Source organism: Apium graveolens, chromosome 8 (genome assembly GCF_009905375.1).
Source record: "Apium graveolens cultivar Ventura chromosome 8, ASM990537v1, whole genome shotgun sequence".
Lineage (NCBI taxonomy): Eukaryota > Viridiplantae > Streptophyta > Magnoliopsida > Apiales > Apiaceae > Apium > Apium graveolens.
In genome coordinates, this window is record NC_133654.1 from 31,441,973 (window position 1) to 31,456,967 (window position 14,995).

Sequence of the window (14,995 nt, forward strand, 5' to 3'; positions counted from 1 at the left end):
AGAGCTGTCAGATTATGCCACATTAGTAAAAAAAAGGCCTCGATTGTTGAAGCAGTTAGTGAGCAGAGTTTGAAAGAGAAGAAAAGTAGGAAAAGGAAGATAGGAAGTCAAGGAGGAGGAGGAATCTGAAACAGCCTTTCGAGCAGGTTCGTCAGAGGAGTGGTGTCCTAACCTGCGAGAGGCCCCAGATTTAGGAAGGTCCTAAGTGAGAGCGTTGGTCAGGGAGGCGAACAATCTAGGGCGACATTTTACAGCCAATCCCGTGCCCCTATACCAGAGTGTCGAACATGCAGAAATAGATACCTAAGAGTATGTGTCCAGGCGCTCAGAAGTGCTTCAAGTGCAACCAACCAGGACACATCGCCCCAAGTTGCCCACATCCAGGAATGACATGTTTCCAGTGCGGAAAGATAGGGCACGTAAGGAAGGATTACCCCACCAATAGGCCACCGGTTTGAGGAATAAGCAGAGCTGCATCCAACTAACCCCTGGCTGCTAGGACTCTTAACATGACCGTTCAAGATGCTGTCTGAAACACCGATGTGATAGCAGGTACCCATCTGTCAAATTCTGAACGCGCAAATATCTTATTTGATTCCGGAGTGACCAAGTCATTTATATCTCAAAATTTTGCTAAGAAGTTAAATCTTAATGCTATACCTTTACGTGAGGTATTACAAGTAGAAATAGTGAACCGAGAAATCATTCCTTTAAATCAAGTACACCCTAGGTGCAAATTGAAACTAGAAGGGAAAGTCTTTTAGGTTGACTTATTACCATTTATGTTAGGAGAATTCGATATGATCCTAGGAATGAACTGGTTATCCAGTAATGGAGCACAAATAGATTGTGAGAAAAAAAAAGGTAAGAATGAGATTGCGAGATGGGAAGGAGATACTGTTTAAAGGTCAATGACAGACCCAGAAATTTCTGATCATGATTTAGGCAAAAAGGTTGTTAAAGAAAGGTAATGAAGCTTATTTGGCTTATGTGATGGATACTAAGAAGGAAGTTCCTAACATACAGGACATACCCGTAGTAAACGAATTCGGGGATGTGTTTTCGGAGAACTTATCAGGGTTGCCACCCGATAGAGAAATAGAATTCGCTATAAAATTAGCACCAGGAACGACACCAGTATCTAAGGCCCCCTATAGATTGGCCCCAGTTGAGATGAAGGAATTAGCTTCTCAACTGCAAGAATTATTAGACAATGGGATGATAAGACCAAGTGTGTCACAATGGGGTACACCAGTGCTATTTATAAAGAAGAAGGATTGTAGTATGAGAATATGCATAGATTACCAAGAGTTGAACAAGCTGACCATCAAGAATAGGTACCCTCTCCCTAGGATTGACGACCTATTCGACTAGCTTAAGGGTGTTGTGCAATTTTCCAAAATAGACTTGAGGACAGGATATCACCAGTTGAAAATCAAACCTCAAGATATACCAAAGACTGCCTTTCGAACTAGATATGGACATTATGAGTTCTTAGTCATGTCATTCGGGTTAACCAACATGTCCGCAACCTCTAAGGATTTAATGAACAGAGTGTTCAAAAAGTACCTACACATATGCGTCATAGTCTTCATAGATGATATTCTAATCTACTCAAAGATAGAGAAAGAATATGCAGAACATTTGAGGATAGTCTTAGAAATCCTGAGGAATGAGAAGTTGTATGCCAAGTTCTCAAAATATGAGTTTTGGTCAAAGGAGGTTCAGTTCTTAGGGCATGTGTTGAGTAGCAAAAGAGTTATGGTCGACCCCGCCAAGATAGACATACAATTGTGAAAGACCGACTACCCCAACTGAGGTTAGGAGTTTTGTGGGATTAGCAGGATATTACCGGAGATTCGTGAAAGACTTTGCCAAGATAGCTGGCCCATTTACTAGGCTTACCTGGAAAACGGAAAAGTTTTTATGGACAGAGAAATATGGGGAAAGCTTTCAAGAGTTGAAAAAGAGACCGGTGTCAGCACCAGTACTCACTCTTCCCGATAAACGTATAAGGGGTTACGATGTGTGCTCATGCAGCACGGAAAGGTTATTGCGTTTACCTCTCGGCAGTTGAAGGAATATGAGATAAGGTATCCTACCCATGACCTAGAATTAGCAGCCATAGTGTTTGCTCTGAAAATCTGGAGATACTACATGTACAGGGAAAAATGTGAGATTTACAGACCATAAGAGCCTCAAGTATATTTTACTCAGAAAGAATTAAACATGAGATAAAGGAGATGGCTAGAGCTAATTAAGGACTATAAGTGTGAAATACTGTATTACCCGAGTAAAGCCAATGTGGTGGTTGACGCCCTCAATAGGAAAGAGAGACTCAAGATGATAATGACATCTGAGGAGTTGGTTAAGGAATTTGAGAAGATGGAGATCGACATAAGAATAACCGGTGATGGATCAGATGGACTATTTGGAATCAGGTTAGTACCGGAACTAGCTGAGAAAATACAAGTGTGTCAGGAAAAGAAGATGGATGAAGAAAGAGAAATATTAACCGGTGAGGAGGTCATATGCGAGAAAGATGAGAGAGGGATCATAAGGTATGCATCCCGAATTTGGTTTCCGAATATGTAAGAACTAAAGGACGAGCTGCTACACGAAGGGCACAACTCCAAATATTCAATCCACCCAGGAAGTATGAAAATGTACCGTACCCTAAAGGAATAATATTGATGGCCTAACATGAAGAGATATGTAGCAGAGTGGGTCATTAAATGCTTGACATGTTAGAGAGTAAAGGTTGAACATCAGCGACCGGGTGGACTATTACGGCCCCTAGAAATTTCGGAATGGAAATGGGAGCATATAGCCATGGATTTTGTGACAAGCCTACCAAGGACTAAAACCAATCAAGATGCCATATGGGTTATCATAGATAGACGGACCAAGTCTGTACACTTCCTGCCAATTAACGAAAGGTACACCGTAGACAAGTTAGTGGATATTTACCTGAGAGAGATCGTAGTGAGGCACGAGGTTCCCGTTCCCATAGTGTTAAATAGGGACCCAAGGTTTAACTCCCAATTTTGGAAAATCTTCCAAGAGTGTGTAGGCACCATACTAAATACGAGTACCGCTTACCACCCCCAAATATATGGGAAGAGCGAAAGGACTATCCAGACCCTAGAAGATATGCTGAGAGAATGTGCCATTAACTTTAAAGGAAATTGGGATAACCATATACCCCTGATCGAGTTTGCCTACAACAATACCTAACACGCTAGCATAGGAATTCCCCCGTATGAAGCTCTTTACGGAAGAAGATTCCGCTCTCCCTTCTGTTGGGATGAAGTTGGAGAACATAAGATTCTAGGACCCGAGTTGGTCCAGCAGACCCGAGAGACGGTGGGACTCATTAGAAAGAGGCTGATAGCGGCTCAAGATAGATAGAAAAAGTATGCCGACTAGACCAGGAAAGATAGGGAGTATGAAGTGGGAGATTCAGTGTTATTGAAGGTATCTTCATGGAAATGAGTGATGAGATTTGGGAAGAAAGGGAAACTGAGTCCCAGATTTATAGGACCCTTTGAGGTCTTGAGGAGGATAGGACTTCTAGCTTACGAGCTCTCTGTGCCTCCTAATCTACAACAAGTGCACAATGTGTTCCATGTGTCAATAGTAAGGAAGTACCATGGCGATGCGTGACATGTGACAGAGTACGAACAGGTAGACTTACAACCAGACCTGACTTACATTGAGCAACCGGTAAGAGTAATGGACCAGAGGGAACAAGTGATGAGGAACAAGACTGTAAAGCTAGTCAGAATCTTGTGGAGAAACCAGAATGTGGAAGAGTTAACTTAGGAACTAGAGGATGAAATGAAGGAAAGATATCCCCACCTATTTTCTACTTGATTCCGGGACGGAATCCTTTTTAGAGGGGAAGACTATAATAACTCGAATTTTTGAGACTTTATAAAACGTTTGATGAATAGTAACCCTGACAATTGGGGAAAATTTTTTAGCCCACACTATGTTATGTATGGGAAATTTAATTTCCGAATCGACAACGTGATTATACGTACCAAATAAGTATATGTAAATGCCACTAGTTTTCGAATAAAACGAACTTTGTAAAATGACCGTATCTACGAACCATCGAGGAATGCAAGAATCATAATACAATTACGAATCTAAAGTCCTACAAATTGAAACCCATGTACAAGGCTTCAAAGTGTAAAGGACGTATAAAAAATGATTTACCCCACGAACCACTTACGAAGATTTATTATGAAAACGAATAAGCGACCAAGCGAATACGTAAGCGAATAAATAAAATATATCAAGCCATGCAAACCATGCAAACTAGCTAAGTAAGGAAGTAACCAAGGTTAGAAACCAAATAATAACCTACCTAGTGTTAAGTGGCATTTATGTCCATTTAGAATGCTCTATAAAGGCTTGAATTGATGTTTTGTACTTGAGTTATTTGTGTATTTGATGTGTTTTTGTAGTGTTTTTGCATTTCAGGCATATAACAGGGATTCACATGATTTAACATTGTTTTGATGCTAAAATGGTGTTAGGAATATGTCAAGAAGATTGCTCGTGCGAAGGCCATCTCAAACCAGCAAAATAGAAGGCAATTTCAGTTTCTACAGAAGGTCAGCGCGCCCACGCTGTAGTAGCGCACGCCCGCGCTGAAGTTCAGAAGGACAGCGCGCCCGCGCTGATGAAGCGCGCGGCCGCACCGTTTCGGGATAATAAAATCCCGATTCTATTACAATTTTGTTTCCTGGACTCCTGGATTAATTGGGCTGCTATATATTGATGACTTATGATTGTTTTTCATAAGAAGATGTTCCAGAGCTTAAGGAGAATACGTAAGAAGACCGTATAGCATAATTCAACAAAGGAGAAGAAACCCTAATTTATTCTTGTTATTCTTTGTTCTAAGTTGTAATCTTTGATGCTAGTTTTCTTATTTATGAACCTATACTCTTGTTAACGTACTTGGTTTATTATTTATTCAGTATAAAGACTACGTTTATTATACCATGCTTTCATCGGAACCCACGTTGATGATGAGTCCGATAATGGGCTAATCGTTATTGTGGGGTTCTAGCGGATTTACTTATAGATTTCTTTAGTTAATTTGTTTCAATACCTTAGTGTGTGGTGATTGTATGATATCCTAGTATTAGTTGTGTTTATTCGTCTCATGAGAATTGCGAACTTAGAAGATAGCGTGTTAATCTCTATTGAAGCGAAAGTGAATTTAGGGGTTTAGAATTTGCCATGCTAGCATAGGTTCATGTATTTGATATGTATGATTTGTAGGTAATTTTAACCATCTTACTTGCCCTATGTAATCATGATAGATAACTTGTGCATTAAACCGTTATGTTGTCAAATTCTATAGACATATAGGGTCTTAATATAATTGGTGTCTATTCAGCTTCTATCTCTTTTGTGGATGTCTGGTAGTAGGGTAACCGTACAATGAAAGTTGGCATTTACTAGTTTCATGTTATCTGATTAGTGTCATTACCATTACATGCTAAGGTTGAGAATAAAGAGGCTATTGAATGAAGTAGTAATGAAACTAGAATCCCATGTTTGTGTCATATAGTAATCAATCTCTTTAATCTCTTATTTAATGTTCTTTAGTATAATTTTTTAGTTAATCGTAGTTATAATCAACCTCAAATTGTTATTCGTTTTAGCATTGAATAATAACCATACCATTGTTGCATAAGTACATTGTTATGTGAGCATGTATGCATACGCTTTCTCGGTCTCGTAAGAGAACATTGGATCAAGCTGAGGAAGAAGTTGTAGTAGCTAAGGAAGTTTTTGAAGAAGTTCTTGTCAAGGAGAAAGTTGAAGAAGAAGCTCTTATTGCAATGGGAGAACCAGAAGCGAATACGAAGGCTTTGATGGATTACTCTCAACCGAAGATTAATGATATTCAGTCTAGCATTGTCCGACCAGCCATCTCAGCTAACACTTTGGAGATCAAGTTGAGCATGATTCAGATGATACAAAACTCAGTTCAGTTTTGGGGTTCTCCGACAGAAGACCCCAACATGCACATCAGAGATTTCATCGAGATCTGTGACACTTTCAAGTTCAATGAAGTTTCTGAAGATGCTATTAAGTTGAGGCTTTTCCCATTTTCTTTGTGGGATAAAGTTAAGTGCTGGTTACATTCTCTACCACTAGGGTCTATCACCAAATGGGAGGATCTTGCTCAAAAGTTTCTAAATAAATTCTTTCCTATGGCGAAGACTGCTGTGATCAGAAACACACATACTCAATTTGCTCAACAATCTGGAGAATCTTATGTGAGGTTTGTGATCACTACAAGAAGATGCTTAGAAAGTGTCATCACCATGGGATGCTTGACTGGATGATCATTAACTGCTTTTATAATGGATTGGGTGCTACTTCTAGATCCATGCTTGATGCAGCATCAGGAGGAGCCTTATGGGCTAAAATCTATGATGAAACTTATGAATTGATTGAGCAGATGGCTGCCAATGAATACCAGAACCCAACTCAGAGACTACCTCAGGGCAAGGTAGCAGGAATTCTGGAAGTAGATATAGCTACTGCTATAGCTGCTCAGCTTAAGGCTTTGACGATGAAGGTGGATTCTTTGGCTAATTATGGAGTTAATCAGATCACTAGTGTTTGTGAGCTTTGTGCTGGTGCGCACGAGACTGATCAGTGTGCTATTTCTAGTGAATCTGCTCAGTTCGTGAGCAACTTTCAGAGATCGCAGTAGCCTATTCCAACCACCTATCATCCCAACAACTGCAATCATCCTAACCTCAGTTGGAGCAATACTCAGAATGCGGTTCAGCAGCCATATCAGCAATATGTAGCGAAGCAATACAACCCTCCTGGTTTTCAGCAACCGCAATATGCACCAAGACAACAACTCCAGCTGCAACAGTCTAATGAAAAATCTGAATTGGAGGAGTTGAGGCTCATGTGCAAGAGCTAAGCAGTGTCTATCAAGACCTTGGAGATCAAATTGGACTGATTGCCAATGCCTTGCTAAATTGTCAACATGGCTCACTACCTAGTGACATAGAAGTTCCAGGAAGGAAGGAAGCTAAAGAGCAGGTTAAGGCAATATTGAGATCTGGGAAGGTTGCAAATCCCGAAAAATCTCAAGTTTCGGAAGATGAATCTGTGGCTGAAGAAGAAGTGTAGAAGGAAGCAAAAGTGGAACCAAGGAAGACTACTGTGGAACACACTCCTCCTGAGGGTAATACAGGAGAGAAACAAAATTATCATCCACCTCCTTTTATGAAGAGGCTGTAGAAGAAAAAGCTGGATAAGTAGTTTGAGAAGTTTCTGGAGGTGTTTAAGAAACTTCATATCAATATACCTTTCGTAGAAGCTCTTGAACAGATGCCTAGTTATGCGAAATTTATGAAAGGTATTCGCTCTCGGAAATTGAATCTTGATGACTTAGAGACAGTTGCTCTTACGGAGGAATGCAGTGATGTGATGCAACAGAAGTTGCCTCCGAAGCTTAAGGATCCTAGAAGCTTCACTATTCCTTGTACCATTGGAAAAGTGTCATTTGACAAATGCTTATGTGACTTGGGAGCTAGCATCAATCTGATTCCCTTGTCAATCTTCAAGAAGTTGGACTTTCCTGATCCAAAGCCTACTTATATGACCTTGTAGCTGGCCGTTCGTTCTATTACATATCCATGAGGAATTGTGAAGGATGTCTTGGTCAAGGTGGATAAACTCATTTTTCCTGTTGATTTTGTAATTCTTGATATCGAGGAGGATAGGAAGATTTCTATAATCTTGGGAAGACCTTTTTTGGCTACTGGCCGAACCTTGATTGATGTGCAGAAGGGTGGGCTTACTATGCGAGTGCTAGATCAGAATGTGACGTGCAATATTTTCAATGCCATGAAATTCCCGAATAAAAATGAGGAGTGCTTAAAAATGGAGTTGGTCGATTCTGTGGTTACTTCAGGACTTGATCAAATGCTAAGGTCTAACGCCTTAGAGAAGGCCTTGTTGGGGAACTCAGATAGTGAAAATGATGAAGGTGATGAACAATTGCAGTATTTGAATGCTTCTCCTTAGAAGCGAAGGCTAGATATGCCTTTTGAATCTCTTGGATTAGAGGAGTTAAAACAAATCTCCAAAGCGCCTCAAGCCATCTATTGAGGAAGCTCCTATACTTGAGCTTAAACCATTTCCTAAACACTTAAGGTATGTTTTTCTAGGTGATGCATCTACTTTGCCTATTATTATTGCATCTGACCTTTCAGGTAGCGATGAAGAAAAGCTCTTAAGAATTCTGATAGAGTTTAAATCGTCAATTGGATGGACTATAGCAGATATCAAAAGAATCAGCCCTTCTTATTGTATGCATAAAATTCTACTAGAGGAAGGTAGCAAGCCAACTGTTGAGCAATAGAGAAGGCTTAATCCGATCATGAAAGAAGTTGTGAAGAAGGAAATTCTCAAATTGCTAGATGCAGAGATCATCTATCCCATTTCTGACAGTTCTTGGGTGAGTCCAGTGCAGTGTGTGTCGAAGAACGAAGGTATCCCAGTTGTTGCTAATGAGAAGAATGAGCTCATTCCTACTCGAACAGTCATGAGGTGGAGAGTTTGCTTGGATTACAGGAATCTGAACAAGGCCACGACGAAGGTTCACTTCCCTCTTCCGTTTATTGATTAGATGCTTGACAGATTGACTGGGCATGAGTACTATTGTCTTCTGGATGGCTATTCGGGTTATAATCAGATTTGCATTGCTACAGAAGATCAGGAAAAGACTACCTTCACTTGTCTGTTTGGTACTTTTTCCTTCAGAAGAGTTTTTTTTGGGTTGTGTGGAGCACCTGCCACATTTCAGAGATGCGTGATGGCTATCTTCTCTGATATGATTGGTCAGAATGTGGAGGTGTTCATGGATGATTTCTCTATGTTTGGTGATTCTTTTGACGAATGCTTGCAAAAATTTGGCGCCGTTCTTAAAAGGTGTGTTGAGACCAATCTGGTTCTCAACTGGGAAAAATGTCATTTTATGGTGCGACAGGGCATTATTCTTGGGCACAAGGTCTCTATCAAAGGTCTTGAGGTGGACAAAGCCAAGGTGGGGGTTATTGAAAACCTTCCTCCACCAATTTCTGTTAAGGGATTTCGTAGCTTTCTTGGTCATGCGGGTTTCTATAGGCGGTTCATCAAGGACATCTCAAAAATTTCTAAACCCTTGTGCAACCTTCTAGAGAAAGATGTCCCATTCAAGTTTGATGATGAGTGTCTTGCTGCTTTTGAGATTTTAAAAAAGAGTTTGATCACAGCACCGGTCATAACTGTACCTAATTGGGATGAACCTTTTGAGATGATGTATGATGCAAGTGACTATGCAGTTAGAGTAGTTCTTGGACAGAGAAAGAACAACATATTTCATGTGGTCTACTATGCTATTAAGACCCTTAATGGTGCTCAACTGAATTATACTACTACTGAGAAAGAGCTATTGGCTATTCTCCATATTTTTGAGAAGTTTCGATCTTATTTTCTTGGGACGAAGGTGATAGTTTTCACTGATCATGCTGCGATTCGCTATCTCATCTCGAAGAAGGACTCGAAGCCTAAACTTATTCGATGGGTTCTTTTACTTCAGGAATTTGAGCTGGAGATCAAGCACAGAAAGGGTACCGAGAATCAAGTCATTGATCATCTCTCTCGTTTAGAAGATCCAAGTGTAACTTCACAGGATAAGACATTGATAAATGAGTCTTTTCCCGATGAGCAGTTGTTTGGGGTATAAGAGGAAGAACTGTGGTTCGCAGACATTGTGAACTACCTTGTGAGTAATATTATACCTCCAGATTTATCTTCTGCTCAAAGGAAGAAATTTCTTCATGAGGTGAAGTGGTACGTGTGGGATGAGCTGACCAAATCATCAAGAGATATATTCCGTACAACAAAATGGGGGGATCTTGCGAGATTGCCATTCGACTGCGTATGGAGGCCCTTATGGTGGAGAAAAGACAGCAACTCGTATCCTTCAAGTGGGATTTTCTGGCCTACATTGTTTAAGGATGCGCATTAATTTGTTTTGAAGTATGATCGCTGCCAGCGTGTGGATAATATGTCAAAGAGGGATGAGATGCCTATTAATGTGCCTCTCGAGGTTGAAGTCTTCGATATTTGGGGAATTGATTTCATGGGGCCATTTGTCTCATCTTGCAACAATCAGTATATCTTGTTGGCGGTTGATTATGTCTCGAAATGGGTTGAAGTCAAGGCTTTGCCAACAAATGATGCGAAGGTAGTGCTGAATTTTCGTCATAAGCAGATATTCACAATGTTTGGGACTCCAAGAGTCATAATCAGTGATGAGGGATCGTATTTCTGCAATCGCAAGTTCACTTCTATGATGCATATATATAATGTGAATTATCATATTTCTACATCCTACCATCCTCAGGCCAATGGTCAAGCTGAAGTGTCTATAAGAGAGATCAAGCGTATTCTAGAGAAAGTTGTATGACCATCAAGGAAGGATTGGTCTTTGAAGCTGGATGAAGCTGTTTGGGCGTATAGAACAACATACAAGACTCTACTTGGCATGTCACCATTTCAGTTGGTTTATGGTAAGGGATGTCATTTGCCTGTGGAGCTCGAGCTTAAAGCGTATTGGGCTTTGAAAAAATTGAACCTTGATATAGATGCAGCTGGTAAGAAGAAGATGCTTCAATTGAATGAACTCGATGAGTTTCGGCTTCAAGCATATGAGAACAATAAAATGTATAAGGAGAAAGTCAAGAGGTGGCACCATAGGGGGCTAGTGCTCAAATCATTTGTGCCGGGACAACAAGTCCTTTTGTTCGACTCTCATCTTTGTCTTTTTCCTGTAAAGTTGAAGTCGAGGTGGTCAGGGCCATTTATTATCAAAACTGTGTTTCCACATGGAGCGGTGGAGATTTTTGAAAATGATCCAGGCCAAGCATTCAAAGTGAATGGACAGTGGTTGAAGCATTACTATAGGGATACGACAAACCGTGAAGTGGTTAGTGCCGTTTTGTTGTCCACTTGATCTCGGGATTCTACGTCAAGCTAACCACATAAAGCAAGCGCTTCTTGGGAGGCAACCCAAGTTTGTTGTACATTAGTAGATAGAGGAAGAAGAAAACAAGCAGAAAAACACAAAAAATCAGAAAAAGAAAAAAATTCAAGTTCAACTACAGAAGCACGGCGCGCCCGCGTTGAGAAGCGGGACGGCCGTAATGAGTTTCCAGTAAGTGCGTGCGCCCGTGCTGGTATGCGGGGTGACCGCACTGGTTTTTCAGAAGCACGGCGCGCCCGCACTGTCATGCGGGGCGGCCGCGTTGAGTCTTAGTAGTCGAAAAAAAGAGAAGCAGAATAAACAGAATTTCGGGGACTTCAATATAAAATCAATTTCTACCCGAATTTCCCTCCTCCACTTCCTATAATTTCTATTCCAAATCAATTCCATTACACCCATTAATCCCACTTCTTTTCTATAACTAATTCTCTCCCAAATTCATATATATACATACACTTATACACAAACTTCTCCATCACTTCTCAAACTCTCAAACACAAATCTCTCTTATACACACATCTCTTATTCTATCTTATTCAATCTCAATGGCAACCAAGAGAAAATGAACCTAAATTAGCAGCAGCACCACTGATTCTTCAAGTATGGGTGTTGTGAGGCCTAGGTTTTCAACTCCGGAGGCTGAGGCGGAGTATACGAGGCTGCTTTCAAAGCCTATAGCCAAGGAGCGAGGTTTTTTGACATCGGGGAGAGATGGTAAATTGCTAGAGATGATCGTGGAGATGGGTTGAATAGCTTTTTATGAGGCACTAGCTGCGGTACCTATGAGTGTGGTTCACGAGTTCTACACGAATGCAAAGGCGGAGAAGAACGGTTTTACTGTGGTGAGGGGGTTAACGGTGGACTATAGTGCTAAGGCAATTCGGAGGGTGATTGAGCAGCCCGAGAGATAGCCAGAGCAGGAGAATTGGAATAAGAAGATGGGGGATGATTTTAACTTGGATTTGATCATTGCTACCCTATGTGTGCCTGAGACTCACTAGAAGTTCAAGAAGGGCACGAACGAGTATGCCACTTTCCCTGCCTCGTGCATGAACAGGTTTGCACGTGCATGGAATTCTTTTATTTATGCCAACATCATGTCATCTTCTAATGTGCATGATGTTACTGTGGAGCGTGCACGGTTATTGTGGGGCATTCTTCAGGGAGACTATGTGGATCTTGGAATGGTGATTCATCAAGATATTCTGCGGTTCTTTCGAGGGAGTACTACGGGTTATATACCCTATGCATCCATTATGATGAAGTTGTGTGTGGCGGTTGGCATGTATTGGCCCGCACACGAGCAGCTACAGCTTCCGAGTACCCCCATTGATAGTTCGACGTTGTTGAGTATGCAAGAGTGGTACGGTGGGAAGCCCAATCCTAAGGGGCTTGGTTATTCTTACAACCATTTGCCGGGTGGCCGACCAGCTGATCAAATGTATGCTGGAGGCTCTTCTCAGGCTAGGAGAGCAGTATGGAGAGCTCAGTTGGGTGAGGAGGCTGGTCCGTCGTAGTAGCAGCAGAAGGAGGAAGCACACGGCAGTGCTGGTATGAGTTCAGCACAGTATAGGCGCTTGATAAGGAGGATGAATGCGTTGAGTGACATCTGTAGTCGGTTTGTACAGGACCTTACCCAGGCGTTGGGGACTGCATTCAGAGCTACGGGAGTTGATATCCAGTGGCCAGTATCCGGTGAGGACGATGTGTACCCGCCTCCAGAAACTTCTGACACACCACCCCATGAGGGTGATGACCCTGATTCTGAGTAGGTATGCCTGATTCCTTACTATTACCTTCACTGAGGACAGTGAATATTTTAAGTTTTGCGGTAGTAGTTACGGAATATATGTTATGTGTGAGTCACATATAATTTACATATTCATGATAGTTTAGTTCATATAGTTGCATATTTTCCATGTAGTTTTTTTTATATTGTAGTTTTTTTTATTTTGCATGATAGTTTGTTGCATATAGTTCATGCATTTGCATTATAACATGATCCCTTAAGTTGGGTTTTTGATTGATTTGTGATCTTGATGCTAGTGTAGTGATGTCGTATTTAGTGATGTTAAGTCTTATCAAGTCAATTTTCATGCTAGAAGTAATTGTAATTTCACTAAGTCTTATATGTTTCTTGAGGGCTAGATCATGGTTATGGTTTATTGGCTTGTCGAGGTGTAATCACTTGTTTATATTTAGAATTTAGGATATTCTCTTAATGATAAAATAACATGGGTATTTAAAAATTGAAGGAAAAAAAATTGGATTTCATTGCTAGTTGTTATTGCTAGGTGTCAAATGGCTAGTAGCCAACTCATGTTATATGAGTAGTCTAGGGTTGAACGAGATTGAGCGAAACGCACTCGTTCAGAAATCATAAAAAAAACAAAAAAAAATGAAAAGAAAGAAAAGAAGAAAATAAAATATTTTATGCATAATTGATCACGAGTGGGCTCATTAATACTCGAGTTATTAAGTTCTTAGGGGACTTTGCGCCTAGTGACCTAAGGCTTTTATAGTATGGGATCCACTAACCAAACGCTCGCTACATGGGTATTATTTTATAAGTCTTTTATGGACCTCACTCATTGCACGGTCAAATAAGCATATTTGTGTTGTTGATGTGTTAGCAATAAAAGCATGAATCCATGTATAACTCCAATATAAGAATAGAAGTGTTGTCAGTCATTTTGAGTTTAGTTTTTATTTTATTTATAACCTTGTGATTGCCTTGATGAGTAGTGAGTCATGATTATTGATCTAGTCACAAAAGTATATCCGTTAGCATTTGCACACACGCACGTTTCTAGTTTGTAAATTAATTTGTGAGATTTGATTGATCTTTGTACGAATAACTGCATTTGTAAAGATGTTGCTCATCAGTTGGTTTACTTAATCTAAGGGAAACGTTGCATTCATATTAGTTGCATTCATGCATTTTTATTTCTTATTCTTTGAGTCTGTTTATGCTTGAGGACTGGCATCGGTTCAAGTTTTGGGGTGGGTTAAGTGGCATTTATGTCCACTTAAAAGGCTCTATAAAGGCTTGAATTGATGTTTTTTACTCGAGTTATTTGTGTATTTGATGTGTTTTTGTAGTGTTTTTGCATTTCAGGCATATAACAGGGATCCACGTGATTTAGCATTGTTTTGATGGTAAAATGGTGTTAGGAATGTGTCAAGAAGATTTCTCGTGCAAAGGCCATCTCAAACCATCAAAATAGGAAGGCAATTTCAGTTTCTCCAGAAGGTCAGCGTACCCATGCTGCAGTAGCGCGCGCCCGTGCCGAAGTTCAGAAGGACACCGCGCCAGCGCTGATGAAGCGCGTGCCCGCACCGTGTCGGGATAATAAAATCCTTATTCGACTACAATTATGTTTCCTGGACTCCTGGATAAATTGGACTACTATATATTGATGATTTATTATTGTTTTTCATAACAAGACGTTCCAGAGCTTAAGGAGAAGATCGTATAGCACAATTCAACGAAGGAAAAGAAACCCTAGTGTTAGGTCACACACACTGTAGAAGGGGGTTGAATACAGTGTATAATACAATCAAATCGAATTAAGAACATAAGTATGTAACAAAGAATAATCTTATTAATAAAACAGTATTACAATGGAACCGTTCTCTCTCAGTGATGAACAAATATCACGAGAGCTGCTAGGGTTACAATGAATAATATTCTCGATAATGATAACACGTCTAGTGTAAACCCTATGTTGTGTTTATATACAACACAATTATAAGATAATCTCTAATTGATATCGAATATAATTCTATATCCTAAAATATATAAATTAGTTATCTTTTCCACCAAGTCTTCTATTCTTCATAGAATTCTTCTCCATGCATATCTCTTCTTGTTTTAGTCTTGATCTTATTTCCCTTCAATCAGCC